This window comes from Vicia villosa, linkage group LG3 (assembly GCF_029867415.1).
Source record: "Vicia villosa cultivar HV-30 ecotype Madison, WI linkage group LG3, Vvil1.0, whole genome shotgun sequence".
In the NCBI taxonomy this organism is placed as follows: Eukaryota; Viridiplantae; Streptophyta; class Magnoliopsida; order Fabales; family Fabaceae; genus Vicia; species Vicia villosa.
Window position 1 is genome coordinate 87,182,170 of NC_081182.1, and position 18,299 is coordinate 87,200,468.

Below are 18,299 nucleotides of genomic sequence, written 5' to 3' on the forward strand. Positions count from 1 at the left end.
TTTATTTTGTAGGTTTCACAACCGTTAGATTAAATGACCGGGTAAGGGTCACCTAACTTAATAAGTGCATGCCCTTTTTATGAATTAAAGCATTTAATTTTTAGATTTTTAGGATCATTCACTTATATTCATCAGCTTTCCCTATGTAGAGTATGCTTAAGATGGTGTCGACTGCTCAAATAAACTACTTAAGGAATCATTAGGGGTGAGATTCTAAGGCTAAGGCATAAAAACTATCCAAATTAATCTCTATAATTAAGAAACTTATAATGTTACCATGATATCAGTATTTCAGGATATTTTTCACGTTTCTATAACATGTCCCAAGTTCGCCTAATAGCCAATAAATTCAAAATAAACATTGTTTCTTTTTTCAAATTTTTTCGGTATGGATCAAGAAAATGGAAGAATTTTAATAGACAACAAAAATCAGCCATAAAGACTTGACAGTACATGTAATGACTCGATAAACTAACTAAAAAAATGAAAAATACTGGAAGGTCGTAAATTTAACTAGAAAGCGGGAAATATCTAATCTAGAAAATAAGTAAAAGGTAAAGTTCCTCTCCCACACTTAAACCAAACATTGTCCTTAATGTTTTAGTAAACGTGGGAGAAGGAATAAGAAACAGATCAATGCCCTCTCAAGCAATTAATATCTTTATTTTCTGCAAACTCAAACAAAACCAAAAATATTAAAAAATCCCGTGGGTTGCTACCCACGCAGCGCTTGTTTAACGTCGTTAGCTTGACGATTAGATCTCACATTTTATGTAGGTATTGGCGGATCTATCAAAGTGTGACTAGAGTAGTCAACTGGCAGGTCACTTCCTTTATAAAGCTTTAATCTCTGCCCATCCACCACGAAAGGAGCGCAAGAGTTATTTCTGATTTCTACCGCTCCAGATTTTAAGATTTCTGATACTTCATAAGGGCCTGTCCATCTCGAACGTAGCTTACCAGGGAAAAGACGTAATCTGGAATTAAAGAGGAGAACATGGTCGCCTATATTGAAATCCTTTTTATGATTCTCTTGTCATGCCATATTTTTGTTATTTCTTAATATATGATGGCATTCTCATAGGCACTCAGACGAAGTTCTTCTAATTTGTGAATATCAAAGATACGTTTTTCTCTGGCTGTTAAGTAATCTAAGTTCAAAGATTTAATAGCCCAATAGGATTTATGCTTTAGCTCTAAAGGTAAATGGCATGATTTTCCGTAAACCAACTAGCAGGGGGTAGTTCCGATAGGGGTTTTATAGGCTGTTCTCTAAGCCCATAATGCATCCTTTAACTTTCCAGACCAATCTTTTTTGGATATCGAAACGGTTTTTTCTAGGGTTTGCTTGATTTCCCTATTTGACACCTCCACTTGACCACTGGTTTGTAGGTGATATGGTGTTGCTACTCTATGTTTCACTCTGTAGTTACTCAAAAGCTTGTTAAATATTTTAGATATGAAATGCGATCCTCCATCGCTTATGACTAGATGGGGTGTTTCAAACCTAGGGAAAATAATATTCTTAAACAACTTGATCACTACTCTAGTGTTGTTTGTGTGTGATGTGATAGCTTCAATCCACTTGGACACGTAGTCAACAGTTACCAGTATGTATTTATTTCCCATAGAGGATGGAAAAGGGCCCATAAAATCTATACACCATACATTAAAAAGCTCTACCTCTTGGATATTACTTAAGGTCATTTCATCATGCCTTGAGATGTTTCCAGTGCGTTGACACCGGTCACATTTGACAATGTAAGCATGGACATCACGCCATAAAGTTGGCCAGTAAAGGCCTGATTGAAAGATTTTAGTGCATGTTTTGGACGTGCTTGCGTGTCCACCGTATGGTGCAGCGTGACAATGTTCAATGATGTTTCTCACTTACTCTTCTGGGACACAACGTCTAAAGATGTTGTCTATGCCTCTCTTGAATAGGAGTAGTTCATCCCAATATAAATGTTTAACATCATTGAAGAACTTATTTTTTTGTTGGTAATTTAAATCATGGGGTATGATATTGGCAGCTAGATAATTCACAAAGTCGCCATACTAAGGTATGCTTTTCACTATTGAAACTTCTTCAGGATTTTCATCTCTATAGGTTTCAAGGCCATCTTCTCCAATTGCGTCTATCGTAGCTATAAGTCTGTCATAGGTGAAGTCATCGTTTATAGGTATTAAGTCAGGTTTAAGGTGTTCTAGCCTAGAGAGATGGTCAGCGACTAAATTCTCAGTTCCTTTCTTATCTCTAACGTCCAGGTCAAAATCTTGGAGCAAAAGAACCCATATAAGTAAACTAGGCTTAGCAACTTTTTTGTTTAACAAGTATCAGATTGCTGCGTGATATGTGTAAACTATAATCTTAGCTCTAACCAAATAAGATCGAAACTGATCAATTGCAAACCCTACAGCTAGCAATTCGCCAGAGTAATATACAAGATTATCGATCTCACAGAGACCAATCGTCAATCTATCAACTCTATTCCTAAGGTGTTTATCTAACACGAATAGATTTAGTTGAGATGTGTGCAGTGCAGGAAAATAAAGAGATAAAATAAATGCAGATGAAAGACAAGCTCAAATCTAATTCACACTTATCAAACAATGTTCCAGTTGTATCTAGATAGAACTACTTTTGGGGCAATATTTTCTACTTATAGAAAGGAACAATTTAATAGGAACTTGTCGCTTTCGCGTACTAAGAACCGAGTTTACTCTTTAATCCAATCCTTTTATTGTCACTTATAAAAGGTGCTTCAAACCTTAAAGTAGCAAACCTATTTTTAAGAAAATAGTTACTTAACTTAGTAAAAAAGTGATTATAACTTGGAAATATTAACTTAAAGAGATTCTTGGCTTTAGGTCAATAATCAGATTTCAAATCTATAAACGCGTCCGTAAACAGTTTTAAAATAGTTTTCTAAACGTGTTAAAAAACCCTAATCAACTAGACAAAACTCTTTCGCCCTTTTAGTTTAATCCAAAACTAATCAAGCATAATCTTTAGAATGGACGGCTTTCGATCTTACCCATGAAAAAGTTAAGTACAGAAAACTTGAATTAAAAGTTAAAACATCCCCAACAGTGTTTCTATTAATACAACATTTGGAACACTATCATGATAATGATCCTTAAATTGTAACCTTTAAAAGTTTAGCCAGACATGGAAATAAAGTTAAACATATAAAAGCGGTTGGACATGGCAATAAAAGCAAAGCAGGAAATCAAGTAATGTAAAGCAATGTAAAGCAAGGCGATTAAATAAAGTAAAACATGTAAAGAAAATAAAGGCAAACAAGTAGATAAATTAAGTAAATAGAGTGCAAGACAAAAAGAGATTAAATAAAAGTAAGACTGAAATAAAGAACCTGCTCCAAATGGAGTCTTTAAATCTGGTACAATGGAATGTAAATGCAACTGGAAATGAAAATGGCGGTAGGATTAACTTCTACCTAAGTGCTCCAAATTCGATTACAGACTCAACCAATAGTGTGATAACTCTTCGATGTGAAGGGATTATCACTTACATGATCTGACAATATATAGCTTAAGTATGTAACTAAGCTTGGATGATGAGAAATGAAGTGGAAGCAGCTATTTATAAAAGAGTTGAGAAATGTGCTTTTACAGGAGTGCCCTCCAACTTATTTTGAGCGGGAAAATAATGCGAAGACGGCGTCCTCCGAGGCCAGGACCACGCCCGCGGCCTTTGAAAATGGAAAGATCGTGAGATCGTGGCAGTTTGAGTTTCGATTGAGGAAGACCGCGCCCGCAGCCTTCATATTCTCCATTATTGTAGGTCTATGTGTTAGCTTTCCAACGCTTCGAACGAGGCGTCATTCTAATTTACGATTTAGGAGTTATGGCCAAAACAGTCGGATAACGTCTCGTGTGCAAATTGCTCCTTTTCTTCTATTTTTCGCCTGTTTTGCTTCATTTCTTCGCACACGCCTCTTAAATGGATAAGTACCTAAGCAAACTAAATACCAACATAATAGTACAAATGAAAATCAAAACAACTAGAAAACATGCATTAATCAAGTCAAATAAATGATGTATTTGCGTGTCATCATGAAGTTTCAACGGTTGACCCGACTGGTTGTTCTCATGGGTTTTGAGCATTATTCTAAGGAGGGGGTTGATTTCTTACAGGACAAGACATTTCGAGAAGTTTTTTTTTACCACTTCTCATACGCTTATACGCTCAAAAATCATAATCATTTTATGCATGAAGAACAAACAAATGAATGAACGTAAGACACCCGTTTTCTGCAAAAAAATTTAGAGTTATTTTCACAAAAGAGTTCCACCGGGTGTGCCAATTTATTTACTGGTGTTTTTGGTAAACAAACATGAGTTTAGTGTGCTAGTGAGATTTACTCAAAAAATCTCGGGAGAAATTCGTGCAAAGTAATTGTATGAAAATTAGTTTGTGTGAATTAAATGTAATTGTTTGTATAAAGACAAAATAGACGCAAAACTTAATTAAAGAAATTTTTTGGTAAATAAAAAGTATGTAAAATGCAATAAATGACATTAAACGAGAGTGAAAATGTAAGACAACAAAGACAAATGTTTTATTTAAGGTAACAAAATAACAATGAAAAGAAAGGACGCAGACACATACCTGTTTCTCACAAACGGTTTCTCTCTTTGACTCGGGTACTTCAGTTCTATAGAGAATGTATGAAACTTTGTGACCCTTATTATAATGTATGCTCCTGCTACATATACTGCTCTTAGATAACTGTCGACGACAGTTTCTCCCTTAGAAAACCTTACATGTATCTCCTTGTTTTGAACTTCAGATTTCTAATCGTGTTACCACGTGTCTTCTAAGATATAATTGCTAACACGTCACATTCCATGTTGAAAATCGCTTTGAACCTCCAAAAATTACTCTCGCTAGATCCAACACTTTGTCGATGCACCTCCTAACTGACTCCTTGACTTAGAAAAATACGAAGTCTCCTTTGATAATTGATGAAGTTGTCGATGCAACCATCTTGTTGAGGCAAACCTTGGTCGATGTCCTTTTTGAGATTTTAGACATGTTTAGAGGAAAGAGTGATTTTAATCTTGTGGATTTGTTCTTGTGGTTCTTCCAAACAATGCCTATCATGTTGGTCGCAACTTGTCAATTGACGGGGCTGTTTCTGTTCAAGCTTGGTAATGAATACTTTCAACACTTAGCGTTTCTCAACACATAATTCTTCATTGATTTCCTTTTAGCTGGAATTTCCAGGCTAATAGGTGGGTACCTTTAATGGGGCGCAATCTTGTAACAATATATTAAACATCAGTTATTTTCAATCAATCAGTAATAAATAAATAAACTTAAAATAAATATTTATACCTCTCTCTACCATAGTCTAAATACCGCATGCTCGACATACGCGGTGAGAAAGGTAGAGTCCCTGGGCCTTCCAGGGAACCCCCTATTTGTGTGTACAGACGACTATGTATCAGCTTGAGCCGTCACCATCGTGTCAGCTTGAGCAGTGTTCTCCGTGTATGCCTGAGCCTCAACCTGAGTCTCTCTATCCTCCCGAGATGTTATCTCTAGCATCATCGAGCTTTGCATCAAGATCTCTCCCCCATCCTACTCTACCTCCTCTATGTAGGAGAGTACGGGGTGTGCGTGACTGCTCAATTCTCCTACTATGAGAACGAATGCAGACTACTCTATCTGCGAGATATGGGGATCTTCTCCATCATTTGTCCCTGCACGAGAGCTCTTTCTGTTGTGTTAGTTTATCTAGAAACAACATTGTCATCTCATCCTCTAGTCCTCACTACAATAATAAAAATAAATAAGACTATCGATTTTTTTTAAAAAAATTGGAAAATAACATGGTTTATCAGAAATTTTGGAAAATGCAGTAACCAACATGCTCTTTCATCTGATTTTTGAAATATCCAATATACATGAATGAATATCCAATATACATGAATGAAATTTTACTAGACGTTTCAAAAGTTCCGATAAATATATAAGTTTGTTACCGTATTTTTCAAAATTTCCGATATAAATACATGAGATTTTATCAAACATTTCAAAAATGCTTGTAAAAATGTATTACTTTACTTTACAATGTGGTATGAATAAAAATTTTCCAAAAAAATATATAATTTTAACGAAAAAGGACTTGTGATAACTCGAAAAATCCGATAAATATTATAGCTTTTTTAAAAATGCCTAAAAGATACTCGTAACTAGAGCTGTCAAAATGGACCGAAGCCCATGGGCCGGCCCATTAGGCCCGAAAGAAGTTAGGGCTTGGGTCTTATTTTTCGAGCCCATTTACATCCGGGCCTTTTTAAGTCCAGTCCGAAAAAGCCCTAAAAAATATGGGTCGACCCGTATGGGCCATGGGTAGCCCACCAGCTCGAAAAAAATTAAAAATTTTAATATAATTAGAAATTATCCTTTTCTAATTCATAAAGATATGCTAAAAATAATTTGCGTATTATGTTTTTTTTTGGTATTATAAAGGTATAAATATCAAGCAAAAGTTGATGGTTTGACTTAATTTCAAACTAAAAGGTTTCATCCTAATATAATTATGTAGGTAGTTAGAAAAGACACCATAATATATTCTAATTAAAAATAAGGTTGAAATGAGATTTAAAATTTTTTATATAACAATTAAAAATAAGGTAGTACAAATCATATATATAACAATTTTCTATAAAGTAATATTCCATCAATCTAACTATAATTGTTATAAAATTTTATAACAGTTTGGCGCTATAATTGTTATAAAATTATAATTGTCATGAATATTTATATCTTAAAATTTGTTGGGACAAATTATTTAATTGTGTGCTACATTAGATAACTAGTGGGATACTCGTGCGTTTGCATGAGTAGTGGCATGGTACGTACACTTTTGTTTTCAAAATGTAATAAAAATATAAATAAGAAAAACAAAATTGTTTTACCAAAGTAGTTTATAATTTTTAAGATAAAAACAAAATTGTAATAAGAATGAATAAACACATTGACAAAATTACTTAACCAACCAAGAAAGTTTATTAATTTAAAAAAGATATTTTTATTTATTTATATTTGAAGCATAAATATATTTTTCATTTATATAAATATTTGGATGCACCATATTTTCCCGTATGTAAATATTAAATTTATTTTGACATTATTTGTAAAAATACTTATGCAATCATATAATTTTATAAATATCAACTAATAACATAGTATTTGAAAATATTATTTTAATTGTATAAATAAGTATTAGTACCATAAATAAATACATTTTTCTCGTGTTTGGATTCATACATAATTTAAAATATATTTACTTTTATTTTCTTTAATTGTACGAAAAATGTAAAAACCCGTGAGTTTGCAAGGTTTTTGGTATGGATACACGTGCCTTCGTATGGGTACTGGTGCATTACGCGGGTATGTTTCTAAAATATAATAAAAATGAAAAAACATAAAGACAAAATTAGCAGGATACCCGTGCGTTCGCACGGGTACTGGTGTGGTACGCACGCTTTTGTTTTCGAAATATAATAAAAATATTAAAAATAAAATAAAATTGGGTTATTAAAGTAGTTTATTATTTTTAAAAGAAAGACATATTTTTAAAATAAAAGTAAAATTATTTTACCAAAATTGTTTTAGATCCATAATATATGTTTTAATTTTTCATATATTATCTTTAAAAATATTGTATCTAAAATTAAAAATAACTTCAAAATTAAGATATATTAATAACATAAATAATTAAAATACAACTTATTTTATTCGGGTTTGAATTCATACTTTATTTTAAATATATTTACTTTTATTTTCTTTAATTGTACAAAAAATATAATAACTCGTGGATTCGCGCGAATTCTGATTTGGTCACCCGTGTGTTTGTACGGGTACTGATGGATTACTTGCATATGTTTCTAAAATGTAATTATAATGAAAAAACAAAAAAGATAAAATTATTTAACCATATAGTACCCGTGTGTTCGCACGGGTACTGTTGTGGTATGTTAAGTTGTCATCAATTATATACAAAGTTGAAGAAATAAGGCATTGTGATGAAATAAAGAAAAATCAAATAATTTATTGATTATTCCTAACCAAAATAATTTATTATTTTTAAAAGAGTCGCCACCGACTTTTATTTTATCCAATTTAAAGAAAGGCTAAAAGAACAGAAAAAAACCTTTTAAAAGAAATTTTGAGTTCGGGGGGTAATTTATACAAAGGGAAGGTGTAAGGCACCCTTTGCATCCATGGTTTTTCATGGGCTCTTAATTGCTTAGCTCACTTTGAAATGTTTGAAAATGTTTGCAATGAATAAAGAAAAATATTTGAATAAGGACTTTATCTTGTAAATAAGCGTAGCCTTTTTAAAGGTTTTTGATAAAGGGTAAGAAAAAGATTTAAATCAGAGCAAGCAATTAGGAGGTAATTACCCCGATTAAAAAGGTTCTTTTAGCCTTTCAGGGCTATCCATACCATAAGAGGGTAGGAAGTCCTTTTATTGGAGGTTGAAGGGTCGTCGAAATTATCGTTCGCCATAAGACTGACCCTACCATGTAGAGGGCAGGTAGTCTAAGGGAAGGATAGAATAGTCATTAATCTTTTTAGGCATCATGCGAGGATACCTTAGCAATTGGGACAATCATCATTTACCGAGGCAACTTCGAGGGAATAGATGATTTTCAATCTCTTTAGGCAACCTTGCTTTAGGTATCCTCGGAATCGAGGGACTTGACTATTATTTAAGGCAACAGAATCATAAGGCAACAAGCAATCAAAGGCAACAGAGAGATTATCCTAAAGGTGTGTGGGTGCACAATCACGTGGTTAAGTTCGATGATGTTATCTTGTAATTAGGTGATTCTAGATTAATTACAGGCTTGCACTCCCTAAATTACTAACCATGGCAGAAAATAAAACACTTAAAATCCTACGCTATTACAATAAACACCTGCGGGGATGGGGGAAATTAAAAGGCGGAAAAATAAACCTAATCTATTACAATAAAACCCTTATAGGGTAACAGAAAAAATAAAGGCAGAAAATAAGAGAGAACAATAATTAATTTACACATCTTGAGCCTTCATCGCTCCTTGATCAACCCTGACAAAGAAGAGAAAAGTTAGTGCATTAAAGATCCACAAACCCCAACTAGTTAACCTAAACCAGGGTTAAAATAAATGATAAGTAAATAACTTAATATTTTTTAAAATAACCCTTAGAGGTTAAGGAAATCGAATGTTCGATAAAATATGACCAACAAATAATTACTGGATTAATCTTGATTAATTAGTTGATTAAAAAATATGTACAACAAATAATATTTTTAATGTTTAAAAAAACAATTATTTTTAATATTACGAGAAAAATCGGATCTTCGATTAAATAAGTTCAAAGGTCATGAACATATTATTTACCAAATAAAAGATATTTTAAATAGTTTAAATAAAAAATATTAAAATAGAAAAGAAATAAATAAATAAAAAAGAAGATTTATGTAATTAAAAAATAAATAATAAAAAAAATTAGAGGGACTTAAAACTTGATTTGACATTAAGAGAATCAAAACCCTAGTTGTGGGTTGATTGTTTATGAGATAGGTAAGTGTCCACTCCTTGCATAGTCTTGGGTAACTGAAGATCATATGAGTCAAAACATATTGAAATATGATGGGCAAATTTTGGGGTATGACAGTTGCCCCTGTTCAATCTTCTTACACTTGAGGATGTAGATTGGCTTGTGTGCCTATCGGAATCTGAAGGTGGAAGAGGATTACTAGAATACCAAGAAATTTTCCCTTGCTGATGGCGAAGGGACTTTTCGGAGATGGGCTTAAAGATGCCACCAAGTTATTGTGAGAATTGATTGAGATAGGTTTGAAAGATGCCATCTGGATGCTGGGAGACTTGATTGAGATGGGCTTAAAGATGCCATCCAGCTTGATAGACTTGAGAGTCAGAATACGTCGTATGTTAGACTATATCTGAGGGATATACTTTAGGATGAGTCACACGTTAGACTGAATCCACTGTATTGATAAGTGCCAAAATAAGTCGTACGTTAGGCTATACTTTTTAGGACGAGTCATACGCTAGACTGGGTCCACTTTGCATCGTTAAATGTCTGGAAAGCCGTACGTTAGGCTGAGGAATGGGTCGTACGTTAGACCGGATCCAATTTGCATTGATAAATGTCTGGAAAGCCGTGCGTTAGGCTGAAGGATGGGTCGTACGTTAGGTTGGGTCGATTGCATTGATAGTTGTCAAAATACACCGTACGTCAGGTCGAATCCTAGGATGAGTCGTACGTTAGACTGAATCCTTTGTATTGAGAAGTATTTGTTGGAGATTGATCGTGTCTTCATCATCCGTGGTGATAGAATTAGATTCTTGGAAATAGAATACTATAACGGTCATACATTAGACCATATATGATAGAGGATGTCAGAACGAGTCATGCATTAGACCATATCTAAGGAAGAATGTCAGAACGAGTCGTACATTAGACCATATCTGAGGAAGAATATCAGAACGAATCATACATTGGATCATATCTGATGGAAGACGTCAGAACGAGTCGTACATTAAACCATATTTGTTGGATAATGCCAGAACGAGTCGTACATTAGACCATATCTTGACTGAGAATACCAGAACGAGTCATACATTAGACCATATTTGGAAGTAGGACATCAGAACCAGTTATTCATTAAACCATATCTGCAGGAGAATATCAGAACGAGCCATACAATTGACCATATCTGATGAAGGAATACCAGAACGAGTCGTACATTAGACCATATCTGGACTTGGAGTGTTGAGAAGTGGTTGTTGAATGTTAGTCGTGTCAGCACCGTTCGTAGTAACTCGTAGTAACTGAATTAGACTTTGGAAAAGTTGACCGTGTCTACACCGTTCATGATGATAGAATTAGATCTTTGAAGGTCGATCGTGTCAGCACCGTTCGTAGTAACTGAATTAGATCTCGGAAGGTTGATCGTGTCCACACCGTTCGTGATGATAGAATTAGATCTTTGAAGGTTGACCGTGTCAGTACCATTCGTAGTAACTGAATTAGATCTTGAAGAGATGATCGTGTCTACACCGTTCGTGATGATAGAATTAGATCTTTTGTCGTGTCAGCACCGTTCATAGTAACTGAATTAGACTTTGGAAGGTTGATCGTGTCCACACCATTCGTGATGATGGAATTAGATCCTTGAGAGTTGACCGTGTCAGTACCGTTCGTAGTAACTGAATTAGATCAGAGATATTGTTCGTTTGCTTGTACCTGTATCCTGGAAAAGGTAAAGTTAGTCTTTATGCAATGTCATGATGCATGTATTATGTGACGAGTTTCTCAAAATAAATGAGAAACTTGTATGTTATGTTTGAATTTATTATGAGGTAATGTATGCAATGTATGAATATTTTTATGATATATGATGTATGAATATGATTTATCCTGTATTTGATTGAGAAAATAACTCTGTGTCATTGTGATTTTATTGTCTGATTTCATTTTGAAGATGCTCAACTGGGGATTTATGATTTCTGCTTGGGGATGAGAGCCATTTGAATGATTGATCTTGATGTACCCTGACTGGGGATAAGAGAGATAAATAACCCTGCTTGGAGAAGAGAATAGTATCGGGGAACCGGCAGTGTCGAAGATGTAAACTCAGTTGAGGAACTAAGTCTTTGTTGGGACGAGAACATTTGAAGATATCTTCTTAATGATTACTCTTGTGGGGATATGATCCTGTGAAACCGGCTTTGTGGGAAGGCATGGATGTCTTGAACGTTGCCCCCAGTATTATATTAATTGTCATTCCTGGATTTGTATTGATTGGGACACACCAACGAGTGTTGGTTGAAGTGTCAAACAGGCTTTGCACAATTGTGCCCCTGCTAGTAGGGACTTTGGAGAGATTTGCCTTGTGAGGACCTTTGGACATATACTATGGGTGATGCCCCTAGTACTCATAAATTTAGGGTGATGCCCCTGACTGATCGGGAAGTATCTTCAGACCCACTTGGGTGCATGCCCCTGATTGTTTGGCATTCTTGAGAGATTCTCGGAATCTTGACTTGGTTTCCCCCAGATCGATTGGCATTTTTGAGAGATTCTCGGAATCTTGACCTGATTGCCCCGTATTGATTGGATAGACTGCGTCATGCCCCTTGTATACGTTGACTTCTAACTGAGTCAAGTGTAAGAGTTATTGTTACTGAAGTGGTTTCGTCTGTCGGGATGACTTATAGTCATTAGTCGTATCCTGTGCAAATTCTTCCTAATGCTAACATTTGAAATTATGTAGCAAAATATGTTTAATAATGAATTCATGAGATGCAATGCATATGTCTGTCTTGAGTTTTTGAAGAACATTAAAACAGGGGAGGTAAAAGCGCGATATTTGTAAAAACGTGATGTTTGTAAAATGAAATATCAACTCAGCATTTTTGGTAAACCTTAAGGAGTCAGGATACCTTTTTGGCGACAATATGCTTTTCGAACTAACCATGATTCAGTTAGGACTTTCAAGGGTTGTAACGTGGCTTGGTTCACGGTTTAAGAAACAAAGGATAACGGCCCAAAATTTATTTGTACCCATCCCAATCTCCGTGATGTTCTTCGATCCCATGCTCAGTTAATTCTGCATTTAAGCTTCTTGAAGTCGTAACATTGATGTTTGATGATGGTTAAAGTATCAGAGGTTTAATTTGGACAGGCAGTCATCCTTTGTTGTAATACTTTCTTTTTGTCGAGGATTTGTAGTGACCTCTTTTGAAATGTTTTCTTTTGTCGAGGATTTTTAGCAACCTCCTTTTTGACTTTGTTATCCCTAACTTTTGCCTGAACTGTTTATTTTGAGATTACAGTCAGCGGGATGTTTCAATTTTTGATAAGTCTCCTTCATAGGTTTTGACTTAATAGCTTTTTTTTCTTTTGATAGATGTTGACTGCCTGACTTAATGGTTACGGGAACCCATCATTATTTGTGTAAACAACAGCTAGTATAATTGAGTTAACTGAGTAACTACCTGCCCCAGGTTATGATTAAAGGGTTCAAATTTGCACGTGAAAGAAAACTTCTACTTCTTAGGCTCAAAAGGGTTTACGAGGGATTACATCCTTATATCTACACTGTTTAGGAATTGAAACAATGCCTGTACATCGTCAGCATAGTCTGTTTAAAAGCATACTGTACGTGATTGCGGTATCGTTTTCGTCATCCTCCCTCAAAAGGCTTACAGCTTAGCAGGAGTTGAATATCACAAAACATATGCAAAGTAAAAACACAGTTTAAATGAGTGATAGCAAAATGATTGATTCAAGACAAACATATGCAATGCACTAATGATGATTATTAAAACAGATAATGTCTATCATGAGCCGAATGTTTAAACAAACAAGAATGAAAAATTGCAAATGAAAGCAAAGCTAATGAGCCAATAGTCCATCCTTCTAGACATTAATTATTCTTGTCATGATTTGGCATGGGAGCAATGATCGCCATAGGGGCTTAGGAGGATTGAATTTAATTTCCCATCATCGATCATATCTTTGAATCTTATTCTTCAAAGTCCAGCAATTGTCAGTGTCATGTCCAAGACTGTTGGAATGATATGCATGCCTCACAGAGGTGTTGGGATTCTTAGGAGGGTCCCTCAGAGTGATCAATTCGATCTTCAACACATGTTGTAATTCTTGAGTCAGTGACATATTGATCTTGATGAATTGACGCTTAGGTACGTCTGGCTTACGTCTTTGTTGTAGTGCCGGTGTAAAGTTCAGAAATGCCCCAGCAGATTGGTTGCGTTCATTATGACTTTTCTTATTATGCACAATATTAGCCATATGAGGTTCCTCAGGTGAGTTGAAATCAATGATCTTATCATCAATTAAGTCCTGAACCTATGCTTTAATTGTCCATAATCCTTTGTTTCATGATCAGGACTGTTCGAATGATAAGCACATCTTGCGTTTTACTTGTACCCAGAAACAGGATTGACAGGGACTGAATATGGAGGCAAAAGGGTTATCAATTTCTGATTGAGTAATTGTTGTAGAACTTGAGACAACGGCCTTCTTGGTTAACAAGGTTTTTCAACTCGTCTTGCCCCTTGGACAAGTTCAGAATCAAAGCTTGGAATTGGATGTTCGGCCTAAAGGTCTCTGAATGATTGCTCGTGATTCCTTCCTTTGTGCTGAAATAAACAGTGAGAGAAGATGAGACCTGTTATGGAAACCTGTTATGCGATGTTATGAATACAAGCACAATGTTTTCAAGGATCTTTAAAGAATTTAGTTTGCGACATTAGAAAATGATTGGTCACAGCTTCGTCGTCCGAAGAATCTTGGCTCTCGTCTTTGAACGTCTTTCTTTGAGAATCGAGCTCACCATATCCAGTGGGTCATAGCCTCTGATTCGGGATACTTCTGAATTGGAAGGTACATGGCTAGAGGAAAATAAATCCTCTTGCCCCTTGATAGGTACTGAGTCTCTGAATTGGAAGGTATGTGGCCGGAGGAAAATAAATCCTCTTTCCCCTTGATAGGAATTCAGTCCTTGATAAGAGCACCTGAAATTGTGCGCCCTAAATTCCTAAGATCCTTGAAAGGGTTAGTCAACATGCTATGTTATGATGCCATGATGTCATGAAGACGTAATGCATTAGGCAAAATGTAAGGTAGTAAGGACAAACGAGTCCTACAAGAAAAACCTGCAAGGAAATCAAAGGGTTAGATAACAAACAAGTCACACAAGAGTCCTTAGGTATAAAGGCTTGTATGGAGTCCGTAGGTGAGTACCCTCCCCACTGACGTTTAGTTGGTTCAACCTGTCCTAAAATAGTAACCGGGTTCTATGGTGCTCATCTCGACGATCGTTCTCGAAAGCATTATCTCAATCAGCGCTCGGGTGGCTGACCGAAAACATCTTGAAAGATTGATCTCAATGAGTGTAGCTTCGAGTATCAACCGGCTTCAGTCAGGAATCCAAAGCCAGCTATCTTGCTACTTCCTATAAGCCAAAGTCAAGTTCAACTAAGGTTCTAAGGGGGAATTAGTGCTTATGACACCACGCGGTAGCCAAACGTCTCCTCGATCATATTCAAGGGCTATCAGAACAAACCAAAGCGTCGCACTAACGGTGGCCACCAGATCAACCATAACGATACATGTCGTACAATCTCCTTGGTCTCTTGCCACATACCTAAGGTACACTAGATCCGGGTGTAGGATCTGAAATTCTGGAATCAGATACGTGATGTCAAAAAGGATGTCACGACATTACCTATCTGAACAATTCTATAATAATGAACATGAAATAAAACAAATAACACACGTGATTTGTTAACCCAGTTCGGTGCAAATACACCTACGTCTGGGGGCTACCAAGCCAGGGAGGAAGTCCACTATAAGTAGTATCAATTCAGAGTAATACACATCAAGACTACACCTTTCACTTAATATATACCCAATGCAACTTCAATCTAAGCTACTTAGATCAGAGATCCTACTCGCTCCCCCTCAATCACAGCAGTGATGAATAACACTCAACAAATATGAAAAGAAGACACACTTCAAGGACACAACTTGATCTTGCTTAAAAGCTTCAATAAAGTACAATGGTACTCTTGCTTAAAAGCTTCAAGTACCTCTTACAACACAAACAAAAACACCTAGACCAAGACAACCATCACGATGATTGTTTGGCTCACAAGAAAACTAAAACTTCAAAAACCCTAATCACCAAACAACTTCTATCTCTCCAAAAACTATTTTAGGGCTGCAGCTTCTTCAGTAATATATAGAGTCTTCAAAACGCAGCAGCTGGGCCTTGGATCCAAATTAGTCTTTAACCTAATTAAACTAATTTCCACAATTCAAGGAGCCAAAGATAATAGCAATCAAGTACGTTCTTGAAAAGTCCAATCAGATCATAATCTAATATTTCCAAGTAAGGCTCAGTCCAATATTTCCAAATAAAGCGCATATCGTAACAGATCACACCTACAGAATTAGAACAGAATAATATGTAGCACTTACGGATGTCATGACATCGGCCTTGACATCAGGTAAAGGCCTGCACAAATAAAGGCTTCAATACATGTCATGACATCAGTTTTGACATGATAAAATCACAATGAGTTTTACCAAAAATTACAGCCAATCAACAACATCTACAGGATCTTTCACACAGCAGAATAACCAAAACAACCTTTAAAGATAAAGCAAACAAATCAAAACAAGTGAAAAATTTAAGTGAATCCTAAACTTTAAGGTAACCCCTCTTTTAGTCAAAGATCCCCAGTAGGGTCGCCAGTTCTGTAATACGGTGGGAGAACTGAATTATTGAAATGTCGCGGTAAGCAAGAGTCGCCACCGACTTTTATTTTATCCAATTTAAAGAAAGGCTAAAAGAACAGAATAAAAACCTTTTAAAAGAAATTTTGAGTTCGGGGGGTAATTTATACAAAGGGAAGGTGTAAGGTACCCTTTGCATCCATGGTTTTCCATGGGCTCTTAATTGCTTAGCTCACTTTGAAATGTTTGAAAATGTTTGCAATGAATAAAGAAAAAGATTTGAATAAGGACTTTAGCTTGTAAATAAGCGTAGCCTTTTTGAAGGTTTTTGATAAAGGGTAAGAAAAAGATTTAAATCAGAGCAAGCAATTAAGAGGTAATTACCCCGATTAAAAAGGTTCTTTTAGCCTTTCAGGGCTATCCATACCATAAGAGGGAAGGAATTCCTTTTATTGGAGGTTGAAGGGTCTTCGAAATTATCGTTCGCCATAAGACTGACCCTACCATGTAGAGGGCAGGTAGTCTAAGGGAATGATATAATAATCATTAATCTTTTTAGGCATCATGCGAGGATACCTTAGCAATTGGGCCAATCATCATTTACTGAGGCAACTTTGAGGGACTAGATGATTTTCAATCTCTTTAGGCAACCTTGCTTTAGGTATCCTCGGAATCGAGGGACTTGACTATTATTTAAGGCAACAGAATCATAAGGCAACAGGCAATCAAAGGCAACAGAGAGATTACCCTAAAGGTGTGTGGGTGCACAATCACGTGGTTAAGTTCGATGATGTTATCTTGTAATTAGGTGATTCTAGATTAATTACAGGCTTGCACTCCCTAAATTACTAACCATGGCAGAAAATAAAACAGTTAAAATCCTACGCTATTACAATAAACACCTGCGGGGATGGGGGAAATTAAAAGGCGGAAAAATAAATCTAATCTATTACAATAAAATCCTTATAGGGTAACACAAAAAATAAAGGCTGAAAATAAGAGAGAACAATAATTAATTTACACATCTTAAGCCTTCATCGCTCCTTGATCAATCCTGAAAAAGAAGAGAAAAGTTAGTGCATTAAAGATCCACAAACCCCAACTGGTTAACCTAAACCAGGGTTAAAATAAATGATAAGTAAATAACTTAATATTTTTTAAAATAACCCTTAGAGGTTAAGGAAATCGAATGTTCGATAAAATATGACCAACAAATAATTACTGGATTAATCTTGATTAATTAATTGATTAAAAAATACGTACAACAAATAATATTTTTAATGTTTAAAAAAAACAATTATTTTTAATGTCGGATCTTCGATTAAATAAGTTCAAAGGTCATGAACATATTATTTACCAAATAAAAGATATTTTAAATAGTTTAAATAAAAAATATTAAAATAGAAAAGAAATAAATAAATAAAAAAGAAGATTTATGTAATTAAAAAATAAATAATAAAAAAAATTAGAGGGACTTAGAACTTGATTTGACATTGAGAGAATCAAAACCCTAGTTGTGGGTTCAAAACCCTAGTTGTGGGTTGATTGTTTAGGAGATAGGTAAGTGTCCACTCCTTGCATAGTCTTGGGTAACTGAAGATCATATGAGTCAAAACATATTGAAATATGATGGACAAATTTTGGGGTATGACAAGATGTAAATTTAAATCAATGTTAAATTATATCAAATAAAATTTAACAACTATATAAATCTAAATCAGATACTGATATACAAACAAATATAAGAGTAATTTATTTTAATATTTAAATTTGAAACTATTCATAAAGTTTTTATTAAATTGGGACAAATATACTCAATTTTTAAATGAAATATATCTTTAGTGATTTTTGTTATTAATTATATAAATAACAATTTAATAATTAAATTAACTATTTCTTTTTTTATAAGAAATTAAATTGAGTGTTTAATAGTTTTAAAGATCAACATGAATATTTTATTTGTGTTAAATTTAAA